At 43.7% G+C, this 17414-nt stretch overlaps 1 long non-coding RNA gene across 1 annotated transcript; it reads right to left on the bottom strand.

The window, feature by feature from the left end:
• Window positions 1-205: 205 nt before the first annotated feature.
• Window positions 206-8464, bottom strand: LOC114811276. Its single transcript, XR_003758936.2, has 3 exons — window positions 8330-8464; window positions 6792-6943; window positions 206-311 (listed from the first exon to the last, which is right to left on the bottom strand). It is a non-coding gene; the product is annotated as an uncharacterized LOC114811276 (long non-coding RNA).
• Between the last annotated feature and the right edge of the window lie 8950 nt (window positions 8465-17414).

Raw genomic sequence — 17414 nt, 5'->3', positions numbered from 1 at the left:
ACTGGTTGAATTTAATTTAAAAAGGATAAATTTCCTAGGTGCTTGGGGAAAGAAAAAAATCTCATCCCTGCCCACCATGAGTTTTTAATCTAAGAAAGACCAAAATCTTTATGTCAATCTTTTTTTCTGGTTAAGAGTCTCTTCGAAATCCTTCAGAGACTCTCTCTTTGATATTTTCAATAACAACTGAAAAAACCCACCTCATATTTGCTTTGAAAAAACTGCAAGATTAGGGGCATACATTCCTCAATAACAAAAACATATTAAAAAACACCATTCTTGGTTAGAGTTTTTGACCATGAAGATTGCATCTGAAAAGGAAGCAGAGGGGTATATTATTGAATATTAAATTAGAGGTGAGGTTGAACTGAAGTTTTCACAAACGGGAAGATTCAGTTTCCATCATCTAGGAAATAATTTCTTTATGACAACAGCCCAGGCAGAATGCTGGATCCTGAGAGAAACAGGGTTTGGAAAGACGTCTGGTTGGAAAACTGCAAAAGGAAAATATTGCTTCATCCAACAGTCAGCGGAATGGGAATACTGAAGGTAGATTAGCAGAAACAGGGAGGAGGGAGAGGATTGGATCTCTGACCCTGAAACCCAGCTAAAGTCGGTCAAAGGAAGCAACAGTGAAGTTTGGGGAATTGTGTTGGAGTTGGAGGTGTGTCCAATTAGCTATGGGGCACAGGGCGATTCAGCAATATTGGAGATACTTTCTTGCCGCATCAGGATAAATATACCTGACTCCCTCTGGCAGGTTGGCTAGTCCTCTTAATATCACTGCAGTCTGTGCCAGTTTGCTACTCAGAAGCACTACTGCTCACTGTACTGCAGAGAGGTTTACATACATTGTTTTTATCAGTAAGAAAATGCTGGCCGCTGTCCACATCTGGGAGAGAAGATGAATTAAAATGACATTTTCTGTTCAGATCACCAGCTTTGAAAACTTGGCTATTTTTTTAATGTTAAATAATAATTATGGCATTTATTAAGTGCTTTCTATGTGCCAAGGACTGTTCTAAATGCTGGGGTAGATAGAAGGTATTCAGTCCAAGTTAGGCTCACAGTCTTAATCTCCATTTTACAGATGAGGTAACTAAGGCACAGAGAAGTTAGGTGGCTTGCCCAAGGTTACACAGCAGACAAGTGGCGGAGCCAGGATTAGAACTCATATCCTCTGATTCCCAAGCCCGTGCTCTTTATACTAAGCCATGCTGCTTCTCTTTAAATGCTTACTATGTGCCAAGCACAGATCCAAGCACTGGAGTAGCTATAAGGCAGGCAGGTTGGACCTGGTCCCTGTCCCACAAGGGGCTCACAGTCTAAGTGCATGCTCAGCCCAGCATTAAAATTGGGTCAGATGTGTGGATACTTTTATTCAACAACAATAACAAAAAAGAAGTTGTAAGCAAACCAAAACAGGGATTTCTAAGGCTATTTGAAGTAAAAAAATCCAGACAGACCCTAACTGTTAGAATCATTAGAGTCAGAACTTTTTTCTCACAGAAAGCTGAGCAAAGGGCACATGTTGAAATGGTTTTGGCCTGGTTTCATCACCCAGGTGGTGGAGCGGAGACTACTCAGAGAAGACTGCTTCTTTGGTGCTTGTCTGAAAACTCCAGGGGCAGGCCTGGCAGAGCAGAGAAAACATGTGCTGATTATGTGGCAGGCATCTTTAATCTGAGAGATGGAAGGAAATGTACCATTTGGTGTAGAAGGGATCAAAGGAGGTAATGACATTCATGAGATGAGTTCAGGACTCCATAATAGAGCCAGTGGGAAGGTAAGGAAAGAACAAGGAACATTCCCTATTGGGAGGAATTATCCCTATGGGAGGCAGGACAAACACAAGCATTAAAGCTATAAACTGTAAAGCAGAAGCAAGATAGGCAGAGAAGGTAATGAAAGCAAAGGGCACAAACAACAAAACACTATGGATCCCTGAAGCTGTACCTGAGCATTGCTGTACAAAAAGTTACCCCTTGAATCAATTCCACTAGGCCATCCCGAAATCTCAGGATTTAGCTTCATCCATTGTTCTCGACGGGAGACTCCAATCGGTTCCAATTAGAGGGTACAGAGTTAAGATGCAGTTAGACTGGGAGACCATCCCCTCCAACCTGCCCACTCCCAGAGGGTTGGGGGATTCCAAACTGTACTACTTTCCTTTGTTACTCTTGTTTTCTGGGTGGTGGCCCCCAGCTGGATGCCACAACCCACTAGGCTCAGTATGAAAAAAACCCAGATGAGCCCCGAGGTGTCTGTCCACTGACTCTTGGATTGTTGGAGTATGAAGCAAAGAGGTGGATGGGTGTGAGGGAAAACTAGCCATCTTTTCAAATCTTTTTGGATCAGGCCTGTTGGCCTCTGATCATCAGACAGGTACACTGGAACATTGAACAGTAGAAACAGCGTGGCCTAGTGGGAAGAGCATGGGATCGGGAGTCAGAGGACCTCAATTCTATGATTAGACTGTAAGCCCGTCAATGGGCAGGGACTGTCTCTATCTGTTGCCAATTTGTACATTCCAAGTGCTTAGTACAGTGCTCTGCACATAGTAAGTGCTCAATAAATACTATTGAATAATCCTGACCGCCACGTCTCTCCTCAATAGATCACTTAATTTCTCTGCGTCTCAGTTACCTCATCTTTAAAATGTGAGGGATAGTGAGCCTCAGTGGGATTTGCACTGTGTCCAATCTGATTAGCTCATATCTACCCAAATACTTAGCACAGTGCTTGGCACATAGCAAGCACTTAAATTTAGAAAAAAAAATGCATTGTCAAGACACTCTGCCTTTCTGATAAGATGGCATAGTGGGTAGGGTATGGGCCTGGGATTCAGAAGGTCATGAGTTCTAATCTTGGATCTGCCATTTGTCTGCTGTGTTAACTTGGGCAAGACACTTCACTTCTCTAGACAGTTCCCTCATCTGTAAAATGGGGATTGAGACTGTGAACCCCATGTGGGACAAGGACTGAGTCCAACCCAATTTGTTTGTATCCACCCCAGAGCTTAATACAGTGCCTGGCACATAGTAAAAGCTTAACAAATGCCATTATTATTATTCTTATTCTAAAATATGAAAAGACTTTGAACACATTACCTCTTCTATCCAGACATCTCATGGATGGGTATAATACAGTACTCTACAAAGGAACAATATATTTCTATATGTGTGGTTAATTAAGCATGGGTAGATAGATGCTGTCAGTCAAGATGGCCTCGCAGTCTAAGGTGCTGCATTCCGGTCGCAATCTCCCTTGCAATTATGTTTGAATCCTATTTCTTGGCAACCTTCCCTCTAGACTGTAAACTCGTTGTGATGGGCAGGGACAATTTCTACCAACTCTTGCACTGTACTCTCCCACACACTCAGTAAATACCATTAATTTATTGATTGAGATAAGGCCAGAATTCCATCTCCCCAGGGTCAACTGTCTCATAGGGCATGTGGCACTTGCCACAGAGTTTTTGGGGCTGGCCCAGTCGTTTCAGGGAAGGGGTTGGTAGGGGGAGTGGCTATTGTCTGCCAAATTCAACCTCTTCCCCACTTTTAACCCTGCTCTCTATGGATGTCACTTAGTTAGCACCCATCTACAATATGTCTTGCCCCTAGAAGCTACCTTAGCATTATGGGACATTTTCTGGCCTGCCAGAAGTTTTCTGTCTCTGGCCTGGAACTCCCTCATTCATATTTCCTCCAGGAGGCCTTCCCCAACTACTCCCTCATTTCCTCTTCCATTCCCACTCCCTTCTGCATTTCCCTCGCACTAGGATCTGAACCCTTGATTTACAATCCCCCCGCCCCAACCCCCATCCCAGTAGCACTTACGTACATATCCATAATTTAATTCATTTATTTATATGTCTGTCTCTCGTTTTAGAGGATAAGCTTGTTTTAGTGCTTAGTACAATACTCCGCCCACAGTAAACACTCAGTAAATTAGATTTAATGATCGACTGATTGATTCTGGCCTGCTGGGAAGAGGTTGTCCACCTTGCCTCCACCATATAGGGCAAGGAAGGAGCTCTTTCAGTCCCATCTAGATGTCTTTATGCTTTAGATTCTAAGCTCTTGGAGGTCACTTTCTGCAATTTCAACTTTGACCCCAAGCACAATACTCTGGTCACAGTAGATCAGTCGTGGGCAACATTTCTTTACAGACAAGCCAAACTAAATGAAACATATGAACAGTTAGTATGCAGTGAACAATATAATTTATGAGCCCCTTTGTAGCACATGACATCATTACATCACCCTGGGCATGGAGCAGTGTGGTGAAGTCATTGCTCCACAGGGTGGTTTCAGAGCAACACTCATCATGGCAACTGTTGTTGCTACCGTGCAAGAAGGGAAAAGAAGAAAGAATGGGAAAGGGAAAGGAGGGGAAGGATGAGAATGAGAAGAAATGGAGAAGGGAAGAAAAACAGAAGAGAAAGGCAAAAGGAAGGGGAAAGGAAGAGAAGGGAAAGGGAAGTGGGAAGATAAGGGTGGTTAAAAGGAGGGATGGAATCAGAAAAAAGAAGCCTAATTGGAAAGGCAGATGGACACTGATTCAAGAATGCTGCAGACCCAATCCCCAACCTGGGGACCCTGGGGAACTGTAGAGGCCCTGAGGGACTCTGAGACCTTGCCTCGCATCTCTCTGTCCAGAGAATCTTCACTCTGATCTGCCCAATGGGCAAGTTTCTGTTTCTCAAGTAAGCCAAATGGCTGCATTCCCGCCCACTCAGGATGGTCCCATGTGGTCTGCATCTTTCCAGCCGGCTCTTGCCCCAGCCCCACCTATACCCCACTTTCTCTCTGGCTCTGAGATGCTGCTGAGCTGGGAGGGAGGGAAGGAGGCAGGTGTAGGGCTTCCACCCAGCTCCTGCCAGACCTATGGGGTTAATTTGAGGGAAGCACTCCGATGGCATTAGTAGAGAAGCTGGGGGCAGACGTTTGGGGGGAAGGTCAAGACCAGTGTTTGTTCTACCATGCTAGGAAGGAAGAGGATGGGGCAGCGGGGAGAGAGAGAGAGAGAAAGAGAGAACAGAACTTACAGCTGGTTATCTCATATCTCCTTCTCTGCTACCAGTACCCTGCTGAATTCGTTGCTCCCATGGGGGCCCACAATAAAAACCCGAAAAGCAGAGCAGCTGAACTCGCCCCCTGACATGGCATGTTCCTGGCCAGCATTGAGCCACCTCTGGCGGCTATCATGGCATATCCAGTGGGTGGCTCAAGTACTGTTCTTGGCTCTGCTCCCACCTCGTACCACCCACCTTGGCTGACGCCCTTTGACACAGCTGCAGACTGATGTGGGTAGACAGGAAGCAACCGTGGAGCGTGAGGGAGAACAAGAACAGCTTGAACTCACTCTGCCATCGCGGAGCTGCCATCTTTTCTCCACCTCTGCTCATTTCCAGCTCAAGGGGTGGGGCAGCCCAGTTATTTCCTTCTAGACTTTCTGCAAAACTTTTTGCCGTGGAGTAGAATCAAATAATTAGTGAGCACTTACTGGGGGCAAAGTACTGTACTAAGCATTTAGGAAAGTACAGTTCCAAAGGCGTGATCTCTGCCCACAAGGAGCTTATAATTGCTTATTGCCTCTTTCCTCAAAGAACTGACTGGGCAGATGGGACCTTTTTCCCACCTAGATACATAGTCCTTAATGTTGGTATTTGTTAAGCGCTTACTATGTGCAGAGCACTGTTCTAAGCGCTGGGGTAGACACAAGGAAATCAGGTTGTCCCACGTGGGGCTCACAGTCTTAATCCCCATTTTACAGATGAGGTAACTGAGGCACAGAGAAGTTAAGTGACTTGCCCAAAGTCACACAGCTGACAAGTGGCAGAGCCGGGATTCGAACCCATGATCTCTGACTCCAAAGCCCGTGCTCTTTCCAGTGAGCCACACTGCTTGTCCTTCACTACACAACTGGGAGTGTGAGTTCAGGTAGCTTTTAAAGAACTCAGATGCCCCCTGGGGAGACACACTAGTGCGAAGAGCATACGGTGATGATGATGATGATGATATTTGTAAATCACTTACTGTGTGCCAGGCACTGTACTAAGCGCTGGGGTGGATACAAGCAAATCAAGTTGGACTCAGTTCCTGTCCCACATGGCCCTCACAGTCTCAATCCCCATTTTGTAGATGAGGAACAGAAGCACAGAGAAGTAACGTGACTTGCCCAAGGTCATACAGTAGACACTTGGCGGAGCCGGTACTAGAACCTATGACTTTCTGACTCTCAGGTCCGTACTCTATCCACTACACCATGCTCCTTTTATATCAACAGACCCAAGTGCTATTCCAAGCTCTGCCACTCTGTGACCCTGAGCAAGTCATTTAATTTCTCTAGGCTTCAGTTTCCTCACCCCCCTTCAAGACTGTGAGTCCAGTGTGGGACGTGAGCTATATCTTACCTAATCTGTTTACTAGTAACTGCTCCAAAGCTTAGCAGAGTGTTTTGGTCCATAGTAAGTGCTTAATACACACCACTGTTGTTGTTATTATTCTGTTTCAACTGCTGTCATGCCTGTTTACTTGTTTTGTTTGGTTTGGTTTTGTTGTCTGTCTCCCCCACTTCTAGACTGTGAGCTCATTGTTGGGTAGAGATTGTCTCTATTTGTTGCCCAATTGTACTTTCCAAACACTTAGTGCAGTGCTCTGCACACACTAAGCGCTCAATAAATACGAACGAATGCATGAATGTCCAGTGCTAACTCAACCGCTCAGGCAAACTGTACAATTATCTAAGGTGTTCTTCAGCTAAAACTGCCATTTTCTCTTTCTTACTTCTGCTGCCCGACTTCCTTCTGCCTAAGTCTTTATAAGGAACGGTTCCTGAGTGGAGCTCTGTCACAGAAGAGGAGGATGGAAGAGTAATATCTGACTTCTCCCTTGGCTTTGGACTTCAAGGAGAGGTTATCATCTTCCCGGTTTTCTTCCTAAGAGATAAAGGAAATCGAGATACAGGTGAGGTTTGGAGAAGGGCTCTCATGACTTCAGATGTGGCTAAATTGTAAGGTACATTCAAATGTAATAACATAGTCTGGGTCCCAGGATAGATTGGATTTCACCGGTGATGATATCCCTAAGAGGAATAATGACTTTCCCAGGCCTGAGCTGGGATATTGCCTCCCCAATGAAAGCAGTGGTCATCATCCATTAAAAAGCCATTTCATGGTGTGATGAAAGGAAACTTGCCCCTGAAACCTTAAGTATATGACAAAGGCAGCTGCTCTGTACTGTGGTAACTGGGGAAGGGGGCTAGATTAAACATTGAATGTGTGAGGCCTCAGGACATGGTAAACAATGGAAAATCTAGGCTCCTTGATCTCCTGAAAACTGCCACTATTTTCTCAATAAGTGGTGAGGTTGATAAACAGTTTCTTTTCAAAGCTGGCCTCATTCCCTCTATAGTAATAATAATAATGGTATTTGTTAAGTTCTTACTAGATGCCAAGCACTTTTCTAAGCCCTGGGGGAGATACAAGGTTATCAGATTGTCTCAGGTGTGATTCACAGTCTTAATCCCCATTTTACAGATGAGGTAACTGCGGCATAAAGAAGTTAAGAGACTTGCCCAAAGTCACTAAACTGACAAGTGGAGGTGCTGGGATTAGAACCCACAACCTCTGACTTCCAAGCTCATGCTCTTGTAAACTCCTTGTGGGCAGGGATCATATCTACCAACTCTGTCATACTGTACTCTCCCAAGCACTAGAAACAGTGCTAAGCATATAGTATGCACTCAATAAATACCACTGATTGATTGATTGATTCATAAACCATACTGAGTAGTCTTCCATCCAGGTAATGGGACCAAACTTTATCATGGCACTCTGAAATTACAGGAGGGATAAGGCTTTGGGTTAGGCAGAAGATTCATTCAATAGAATTTATTGAGCACTTACTATGTGCAGAGCACTTTACTAAGCGCTTGGAATGTACAAATCGGTAACAGATAGAGACAGTCTCTGCCCTTTGACGAGCTTACAGTCTAATTGGGGAGACGGACAGACAAGAACAATAGCAATAAATAGAATCAAGGGGATGAACATATTAAAACAATAGCAAATAAATGGAATCAAGTTAAAACAATAGCAAATAAATGGAATCAAGATGCACTTAATGGTCTAATAGACTGGGAGGCCTTTGAAGTCAGGGACTGTGACTATTCTGTTATGGATTTAGAGTGTAGAGTAAAGCCTAAATCACCACGTAGGTGTTCAGCAGAGACTTGCAGCATAACTGTCTGAGGAAAAACCAGGTTCCTTTGATATGGCGGATAATAACGGCTCCTATCTTAATCAAAAGGATGAGACCCAAACCTTTAGTCACTCTTTCAGCTTTAACATTATCCAGTGACCCGGAGAATCAACATACCTATGGAGAAAAAGCAAAACAAAAGTAAATGAATGAAAGCTTAAGCAGTAGCACTCAAAACCGCAGGCAAAGTGTTAGGACTAAGAGAAACTGAGGATGGACAGATTGCTATCCTTCCCCTCCCTCATGGTACAAATCTATCTGGCAAGCATTCTCTAGTTTTACGTGAGAGAAATTCACAGTTCTAACCATCTGAACTCAGCAGCTGAGGACCAATGTTTCTTCATTCCACTGAGGAAACAGATACTTAGACACCCAAGTGTGAAACTTACCGTAGAGCTGAAAACTCTAATCAGTGCAACTGTACAGTTGCATGCAGCCACGATGCTTGTCGCACATGGATCGGATGAACTGTAACCAAGGCAACTTTCCCAGTGGTAGCTAAGTAATGCCTTAACAATGTACAATTGCTCTGTTTATAGGAAGAATGCTGACCATGTAGGCTGGTTTTCCATGCACGATACCTCACTAGGAAAAAATGCAGAACCCACTAAGAACAAGTAGAGTCTGCAGTTTCCCAGTCAACCAAATATCTTTTCCCCAGTAGCTGGGGAATGTGTCTGATGTGGTACCTCCACCCACCATCTCCCTTATGGACTGAGAATACAGAAAATGTAACTGGGAACAACCTATAGCCAGTATACTTATGGAGAACACTGGGGCAATGTTGCCTTAAGGGCAAAAAAACCAACAAAAAACAAAAAGAAAAAAGTTCTCCAAAACACCCTGCAAAGACTGATGATGAGAAAAAAGTCTGGAGAAGTAGTGTTTTTAAACCAAGACTTTATGGGTTTATATTCTTTTTCAACAAATTGAACCACTATTTGAGAATGAAAACTCAGCGTTTAAGGGCTAATTTGAGCGAGTCCCTTCCCAGAAGCCGAGACCACGATGCTTTTAATGATCTGTGCTCATACTGACTCCTTCTGTCTTGAAAAAAAACAAAACAGAAATGTTTCAGTCAGCAAGAAAAAGGAAACGATTGTAGTTCTAAAGTGGCAGAAATGGCTCTGAAGATACATCACCCATCAGAAGAAAAGTTTTCAGGATTTACTTCCATCTTATGGGTTTTAATTAATGTGATGCATAGACAAATGTGCATTTTATTTCCAAAATGGGACTTGTGATTTCCTGAGGCTTGGAAATCCAGATGTTTCCAGGTTTAGAATATGCAACTATTTTGAATGTATTGGTCTTCTTTTTTTAAAAAAAAATCCCATCAAAATCCTTTTTTATTTAATTGGGAGTTTGAGTTTGAAGATGAAGTCTTGAACTCTGCAGTCTTATGCCAGCTGGGAGACCGGACAGCAAATGGCTAAAATATGCAGACAGCCACAAGGCAGGAGCTGAGCAAATGGTTGTCTGCCTACAGAAGAGAGAACTTGACCAAGGAACCAGAACCAATTGAGTGTCCGGAATGGTGGCTGGGGAAAGAGATGATCATAAGCAGTTTTTATTGGATTCTTCAGGAAAATAGGCCTTCTTCATCCACTGACATCAGAGCTGGACAAAGGGAGATGGACCAGCACTACTCTCCATCTTGGGCTTCCAATGCTGAGGAGTTGAAACCAGGATTAGGTTAATCAGGCAGTTCTTGAAGGTAAAACTGATGCCTAATTTTTCCCCTCTTATTTTCTTTGAGTCATTCAGCTTCTATGTAATTGGTGCAGAACCCTGACTCACCCTTGGGGTATTTTTAGTCTGCCCCAGATGAGCTGCTGGGAAAGAAACTGAGTGATTAGAGGTCACATCCTAATTACAAACTGCTTTCGTCCCCGATGGCTGTCTAATGACCCACACTGCCAATCAGCAGCCATCTTGAACGTTAGTTACTAGTCATCTTTTTTTTTCGGCTCTCTCAGTTGACAGAAACAAGATGCCCTTCTCTTCCTGGCCATATTACACTCTGAACTAACCTCTTCCCTCAGGGATTTTCCCAAAGTCTGCACACCCATCCTTTCACACTGTCCTTGATCACTTGATCCCCTTCTAACTCTTAGACTGTCTTCTCCATCAGCCATTCCCCCATACTGAAAATGGAATAGTTCCAGCCCAACTACAGGGCTCAAGATCTGATCTCAAGTGTGCACTCACTGGGAGGGCTGAAGAGGCTACCCTCTAAAAAGAATGGATTTGGCAACAGACAAGCAGCAGTCTTCCTGAGATGGCTGCCTAGCAAATGTTCCCCTTGCTTGGATAAAGATAATAATAATAATAATAATGTTGGTATTTATTAAGCGCTTACTATGTGCCGAGCACTGTTCTAAGAGCTGGGGTAGACACAGGGGAATCAGGTTGTCCCACGTGGGGCTCACAGTCTTTATCCTCATTTTACAGATGAGGTAACTGAGGCCCAGAGAAGTTAAGTGACTTGCCCACAGTCACACAGCTGACAAGTGGCAGAGCAGGGATTCGAACCCATGACCTCTGACTCCAAAGCCCGTGCTCTTCCCACTGAGCCACGCTTTGCACACAGTAAGTGCTCAATAAATACCAGTGATCGATTTATATTGATTGAGTCTGCACACTGTCTAATGGGAATAGAGGATTGAGAGATTATCAGTCAATAGCATTTATTGAGTGTCTACTCGATGCAGAGCATTGTACTAACTACTTAGGAGAGTATAGTAGAGTTAGTAGTCATGATTTAGAAAACATGATCTCTACCCTCAAGGAGCTGACAATCTAGTGGGTCAGAGATACAGTACGATAAGTGACAAATAGGAGGAAGAAAGAAAAATGGATATGTATATGAGTTAGTACTTAAATAATGGAGTATGTAAGACAAGAGTGTGGATAAGATGTAAAGAAGGGTGGTTGTGAATACACAAGTGCAAAGGTGGAGCATTAGTGCTGATATGATAGTGGGGAATGTAACTTAACACATGCCATAATAATAATAATAATTCTTCTTATTATTATTATTATGGCTGGGGATACTCCTGCGGCCCAGTCCCTTGCTAGCAACTTTCCCAGCCATATGTCCTTTAATATTCATTCATTCAATTCATAAATTATGTTATTAATGATGTGTATATATCTGTAATTCTATTTATATTGATGCTATCGACGCCTGTCTACTAGTTTTGTTTTCTGTCTCCCCCCTTCTAGACTGCGAGCCTGTTGTTGGGTAAGGAGTGTTTCTTCTTCCCCACCTTGCGCAGCTTGAGGCTTCTGCCGGATCCTGTTCATCATCTGGTTCATACTGGGAACTGAAGCTCCTACAGTTCTTGGTCACCCTGAGATGAGAGATTCAATGGGGAAGGCCACCTAGACATCTGACTTTATAAGGGATTTGCTCCTTGTGGATAGTCCAAACTGATGCTCCAAAGTGAACTTTGTCAACATGGAACAAATCAACCAGGTAATTGCTCAGAGGCTATATCTAAACAGCTCTAGGACTGGCTAATAATAATTATACTATTTATAAAGTACTTCCTATGTGCCAAGCGTTGTTCTAAGTGCTGGAATAGATCCAAGATAATCAGATTAGACAAAGACCTTGTCCCACATGGGGCTCCCAGTCCAAGTAGGAAGGAGAAAAGGCACTGAATCCCCATTTTACAGTTGAGGAAACTGAAGCACAGAGAAGCAAAGTGGCTTGCCCATGGTCACACAGCAGCCAACTGGCAGAGGTGGGATTAGAATCCAGATCCTCTGACTCCCAGGCCTGTGGTCTTTCCACTAGGTCACTCTGTTCCATTCATAAAAGCATCTTTTTACCTCCATGACAATTGAGAATGCATATTTCTTTTTTCCTTCCAATGCTAAGCAAAAGCAAAAAGGAGATGGTATTTAAAACTGATTGCTTCCTTCTAAGACTTTTCTTAAATAGGGTCAAAATTGGTAATATTTTTTCTTCCAGTGTAGTCCTGTTACAGAAAAGATCCACTAGCCTATTAATAATGATGATGATGATGGTAATGATAATAGCACTTGTCAAGCACTTAATAAATGCCGTGCACTGTACTAAGCACTGGGGTTGATACAAAATAATGAAGTTGGACAGAGACCCTGAGCCAAATGGGGCTCAGAGTCCGAGTAGGATTTAATCCCCATTTTACAGATGAGGAAAGTGAGACACAGAGAAGCTAAGTGACTAATCCAGGGTCACACAACCGACGTATGGCAGACCCAGGTCGTCTGACTCCCAGGTCTGGCTCTCCCCACTAGGCCATGCTGCTTCCCAGTAGTAGTTTTATCCTTATCCCTGTCTCCGGGCATCTCCCCATCCCCAGGATTGTGAGTCCCTCTAGGGACAGAGCCCGCGTCTAATTCCTACCTGAATATTCTATCCCAGTGCTTCGTTCAAGACAGGGAATATGTCTGTTTATTGTTATATTGTACTTTCCCAAGAGCTTAGTACAGTGATCTGCACAAGGTTGGTACCAAATCATTATGACTGACTGGCTTAGTACAGTAGTGTGCACACACCGTGAGAAGCAGCGTGGCTTAATGGAAAGAGCACGGGCTTGGGAGTCAGAGGACATGGGTTCTAATCCTGGCTCCGCCACTTGTCAGCTGTGTGACCTTGGGCAAGTCACTTAACTTCTCTGTGCCTCAGTTACCTCATCTGTCAAATTGGGATGAAGACTCTGAACCCCATGTGGGACAACCCGATGACCTTAAATCTACCTCAGTGCTTAGAACAGTGCTTGGCACATAATAAGCGCTTAACAAATACCAAAATTATTATTAAATACTACTACTATTGCTTGCAGGCAGACTCGTTGTCACTCATGCCTATCCTCCAACCTCAGAGCGGGACTCCTGACTCTAACCAGTCAAAGCCAACATACCCACTGGTGTAGGGATAACATATCAAGGATAGTAAGTACTTAAATACCAACATTTTTATATCAATCTCACCCTACATCAGGGTCCAATAAAAACTGTCCTTATTTAGGGTTTAATTTGTGCCAGGGCTATCCAGGGCTCGGCCGGTAGTGACTGTGAACTCTTGAATCATGTGGAGCCTGAAATTCTACTTCTCTAGCCACAGTGACCTTACTGAATTTTGTTTTAGCTTTAATGCTGTCTATATAAAAGTCAGAGGTCATGGGTTCGAATTCCAACTCTGCCACTTGTCAGCTGTGTGACTGTGGGCAAGTCATTTAACTTCTCTGTGTCTCAGTTCCTTCATCTGTAAAATAGGAATTAAGACTGTGAGCCTCACGTGGGACAACCTGATGACCCTGTATCTACCCCAGCGCTTAAAACAGTGCTCTGCACATAGTAAGCACTTAACAAATACCAACATTATTATATGTTTTATTTCATTGATCTTTATTGATCTGTCACCAGTCCTCTCTTCCCATTTTTATTTTTAGATTGTGAACTCCTCAAGGGACAGGGACCATATTTAGTTCCACCTGTATATTTGTACCATCACTTAATATAGTATTCTGCTCACAGTAAGTGCTTAATAAATACTACTAACACTACTATTTCCATAGGCAGAGCCCTAGCATCTCTAGCCCTGGGGTGCGTGTAGGGGTGAGGAGAGGGAAACAGTCCTCAAGCCCCTACCTGACAGGTAGTTATAGAGGGATATGGGCCATCATTAAAAACCCCAGCGCTACTCCCAGGGTAAATTAAGCGTCGTACCTATGACCTTACTATCCAACAATTAATCATTCAATGGTATTTACTTAGCACTTACTGTGCACAAAACACTGTACTAAGCACTTGGAAGAGTACAATATAACAGAGTTGGTAGACACGTACCCTGTCCATAACGAGCTTACAGTCCAGAGGAGCTACAGCATTCGGTCTTCAGGCTGCTTGCCCAGTTTCATGTCTTGCAGTCCAATTTTCAGCTGGTCTGTCCCATCTGTTCTTGTTACTGCACTGTATGCCCCTATGTCCATTCCTTTCATCTCACACATCAGCCTCCTTCAACCTCCACACCTGCCAAGTCTCTTGGTTCCAAAGCCACGCCTAAGTTCACGGGATCTGTCAGAGTGAATGCACTGACTCTGGTTCAAGGCATTAGCTCACTTTTATGCGTCCTAAAACCGTCACTATATTAGTTTATAAAATCAAAAGTATGTCTCTTGCCTCTGGGATGGCAAAGGAGTGTCCCGTATTGGGAAATGCCATCAGTGGCCACTCTTCATCTGGGATATTCTAGGCTAAATTCCTGAAAGGCTCACCTGAGCCTGTGCAAGGAGTGACCAAGTTTCACAACCAAATCCCATCAGATTTGTGTTGCCGATGGGCTCCTCAGCCTTCCGTTCTTTCCTGGGGTGTGTCTTCCTGTTTGAACTTTCCCAGGATTACCCAGCCTTCCCTGACACCATCCAGTGGCCTGAACTCCATCCTCCTATTTAGCAATGAAATTAATTGGGATTTTCTTATCTAACTCAGTCCCTTGAAAAGAAAAATAGCTACTTTCCTGAGGAGCTGTTGGCCTCCACCCTTGAAAATGTGGCCCAAATGAGGACACAGATACCCATAAAGTGAGTCACACTTGTATTTCTTATAACAAAAGATAAAAAAGTATTCTACTAATTAAGGTTTAAACATTATGTTTACATTGCATCATTCTAACATCAACAATACCCAGTCAAAGGGATTATAAAAATAAAATCGTGATTTGACATGAAATTTTTCCTTCTCTAGACTCTTCCCTTTCTGAAGTTTCACTATTCTAAGCTTCCACCTGGCTTTATTAAGCCCAAATGAGTCTTATTTAAGCCTCTGCCACCCTGTAGTCTCCGTGTGGCTCTCCCAGACATCTTCTCTCCTGGGGTTGCTTTGATCCATCATACTGGCCCTAAAGCCACTGTGTTCCTGTTTGCCTGCATTCAACCTTTTCCTGGTTTCGGTTCCAATCCCTGTTCGTGAACCAATATTGGATTGCTTCCTGCCAAGTCATTCTTTCTGGTATGAAACAAAAGTTTCCTGCCTATTGCCTTCAAGAATCTTTTTCAGCGGGCTTTTTCTTACCTAGCAGTTCTCTTCTCTTGCTACTCTAGCTCGGGCTTTTTTGCTTTCCTCTGGGTGGCCTCTCCTTTTCTACATGGAACATTGTGTATTTGCAAAGCTGTGGATCTCCAATCTTCACGCAGCCAGCATAGTTTCCAGGAAATGTTTTATGACTTGTTTAAAAAAGTCTTCTTTCTCCCTACTTGGATCTGGTCCCATCAGCATTCCAACAGGGATTCACCACCCCCCACTTCCTCCATAAGCAGGGGTCTTAGCTGAGTTCCTTGGGTGAACTTTTCAGAGGAACATATGCAGTGAAAAAATAGGACTATTGGCATCCAGATCTAATTTTCTGCGAAGTCCAACTGCACTCAGAACTAGGAAGAGAAGGCCCCAAGATATAAAATTGTCATAATAATAATAATGTTGGTATTTAAGCGCTTACTATGTGCAGAGCCCTGCTCTAAGCACTGGGGTAGATACAGGGTAATCGGGTTGTCCCACGTGAGGCTCACAGTCTTAATCCCCATTTTACAGATGAGGGAACTGAGGCTCAGAGAAGTTAAGTGACTTGCCCACGGTCACACAGCTGACAAGTGGCAGAGCAGGGATTTGAACCCATGACCTCTGACTTCCAAGCCTGTGCTCTTTCTACTGAGCCACGCTGCTTCTCATAGCCACGCTGCGTCATGCTGGACTCTAGCAGTCATTTAGTGGACTGTGACCAATCTACATATATTACATCTACCCCAACACTTAGCAGAGTGCTTGGTACATAGAAGACACTTAAGAGATAGTATTATTAAGAATAATAATTATAAATCAGCGAAAGGTGAGAGGCCGTCTCCGATTCTGACCCTTAAGGTCTTACCCATCTAAAAGAGGAGGCAAAACTGAGGTGCATACGATCAATAACAATGAACACAAATAGATCCAATAAATCTCTAAAGAAAGGGAATAGTAGGACATGGAATGTGTGGGTAGATCGGAAAATGAGGGAGATTAATCAGGGAAGGCTTCCTGGAGGCTTTGCGCCGCACCTTTAAAGGAAGAGGGAGAGGAGGAGAAGGTGGCTTGGTAGATGCATGGAGGATATTTCACACTAAGGAAATGTGCTGGAGATGGAAAATTGAGTGTGGGGACGTTTCAAGTAGAAAATTCGGCCAGCACGGATCCTGTGCTGTTATAGTCTGTGAAATAAGTGGAGAAGCTCTCTTCTTTGGAAAGATCTTTAGAGAAGTTTCCATATTCCCTGATTTTGACCCATTTCAAGGGTCAGGGAAGGTTAAAATAATATTTTCTCAAGAGATGCAAACTGAGTTTGGGAGCTGTTTGGATGTTGGGATAGAGAAAAACTGCTTACAGTGAACAGCAGTGGAGGGCAGCTTATAGAGAGAGAGAAGAAAGGGGCTGATTAATGGGCGAAAATGGGCTAGGACAGGGAATATGGAAGATTAAATTATCCAAGAAGTGGAACATAGAAATTCCATGAAGAAGAGTTTTCACGTAGGATCCCAATTCCTGAGAAGTGTGCTGAGATGACTGTCTCCCTAGCATCCCTCTCTTACACCTGGCTGCAAATCTAAGGGCCAGATCTTCCAAAAAGTGACCCGTTCTTCTCCCATGGGTGGGTAAGCCCTTCCCTATTCTTAAGGATGAAATTTTATCGGCTGAGCTCTTAGCAGAGGGCAAGTCCGCTTTAAGAAAGTTTCGTGGGTTCCTTTTCCCACCATATGCAGCTGTCTGGCAGCTGCTCTGCTCCACTTTCCCTCTCCCTCCCTGGACATCATGTCATTTCTCTCCGATTCTTACTGCTTTCCAAATGGTAAATATCTAGTCCCCATCTGGCTTCATCATATGGGAATGGAATAATGATTTTAACATTGCTAGGAAGATAGATACCTTGCCTGAGAGGTTTTGTCCAATAGTAATTAATGAGCTAGGCTCCCCACAGAACCCCGGCCATACACTGGTGATGTTTTGCCCTCAGGGATGTAAATTCATTGTTTCAAATCTCTAGCAGTGCACTTCGTACCTTCCCGAGCACCTACTTTATTCCATTTTATTTCATTCTTCTTAGTGACTAAGGTTCAGCTGTCC

This window comes from Ornithorhynchus anatinus, chromosome 4 (assembly GCF_004115215.2).
Source record: "Ornithorhynchus anatinus isolate Pmale09 chromosome 4, mOrnAna1.pri.v4, whole genome shotgun sequence".
Taxonomy (NCBI): Eukaryota; Metazoa; Chordata; class Mammalia; order Monotremata; family Ornithorhynchidae; genus Ornithorhynchus; species Ornithorhynchus anatinus.
The sequence above is the reverse complement of the archived record's forward strand: the minus strand, read 5'-3'. Positions and strand labels throughout refer to the sequence as shown.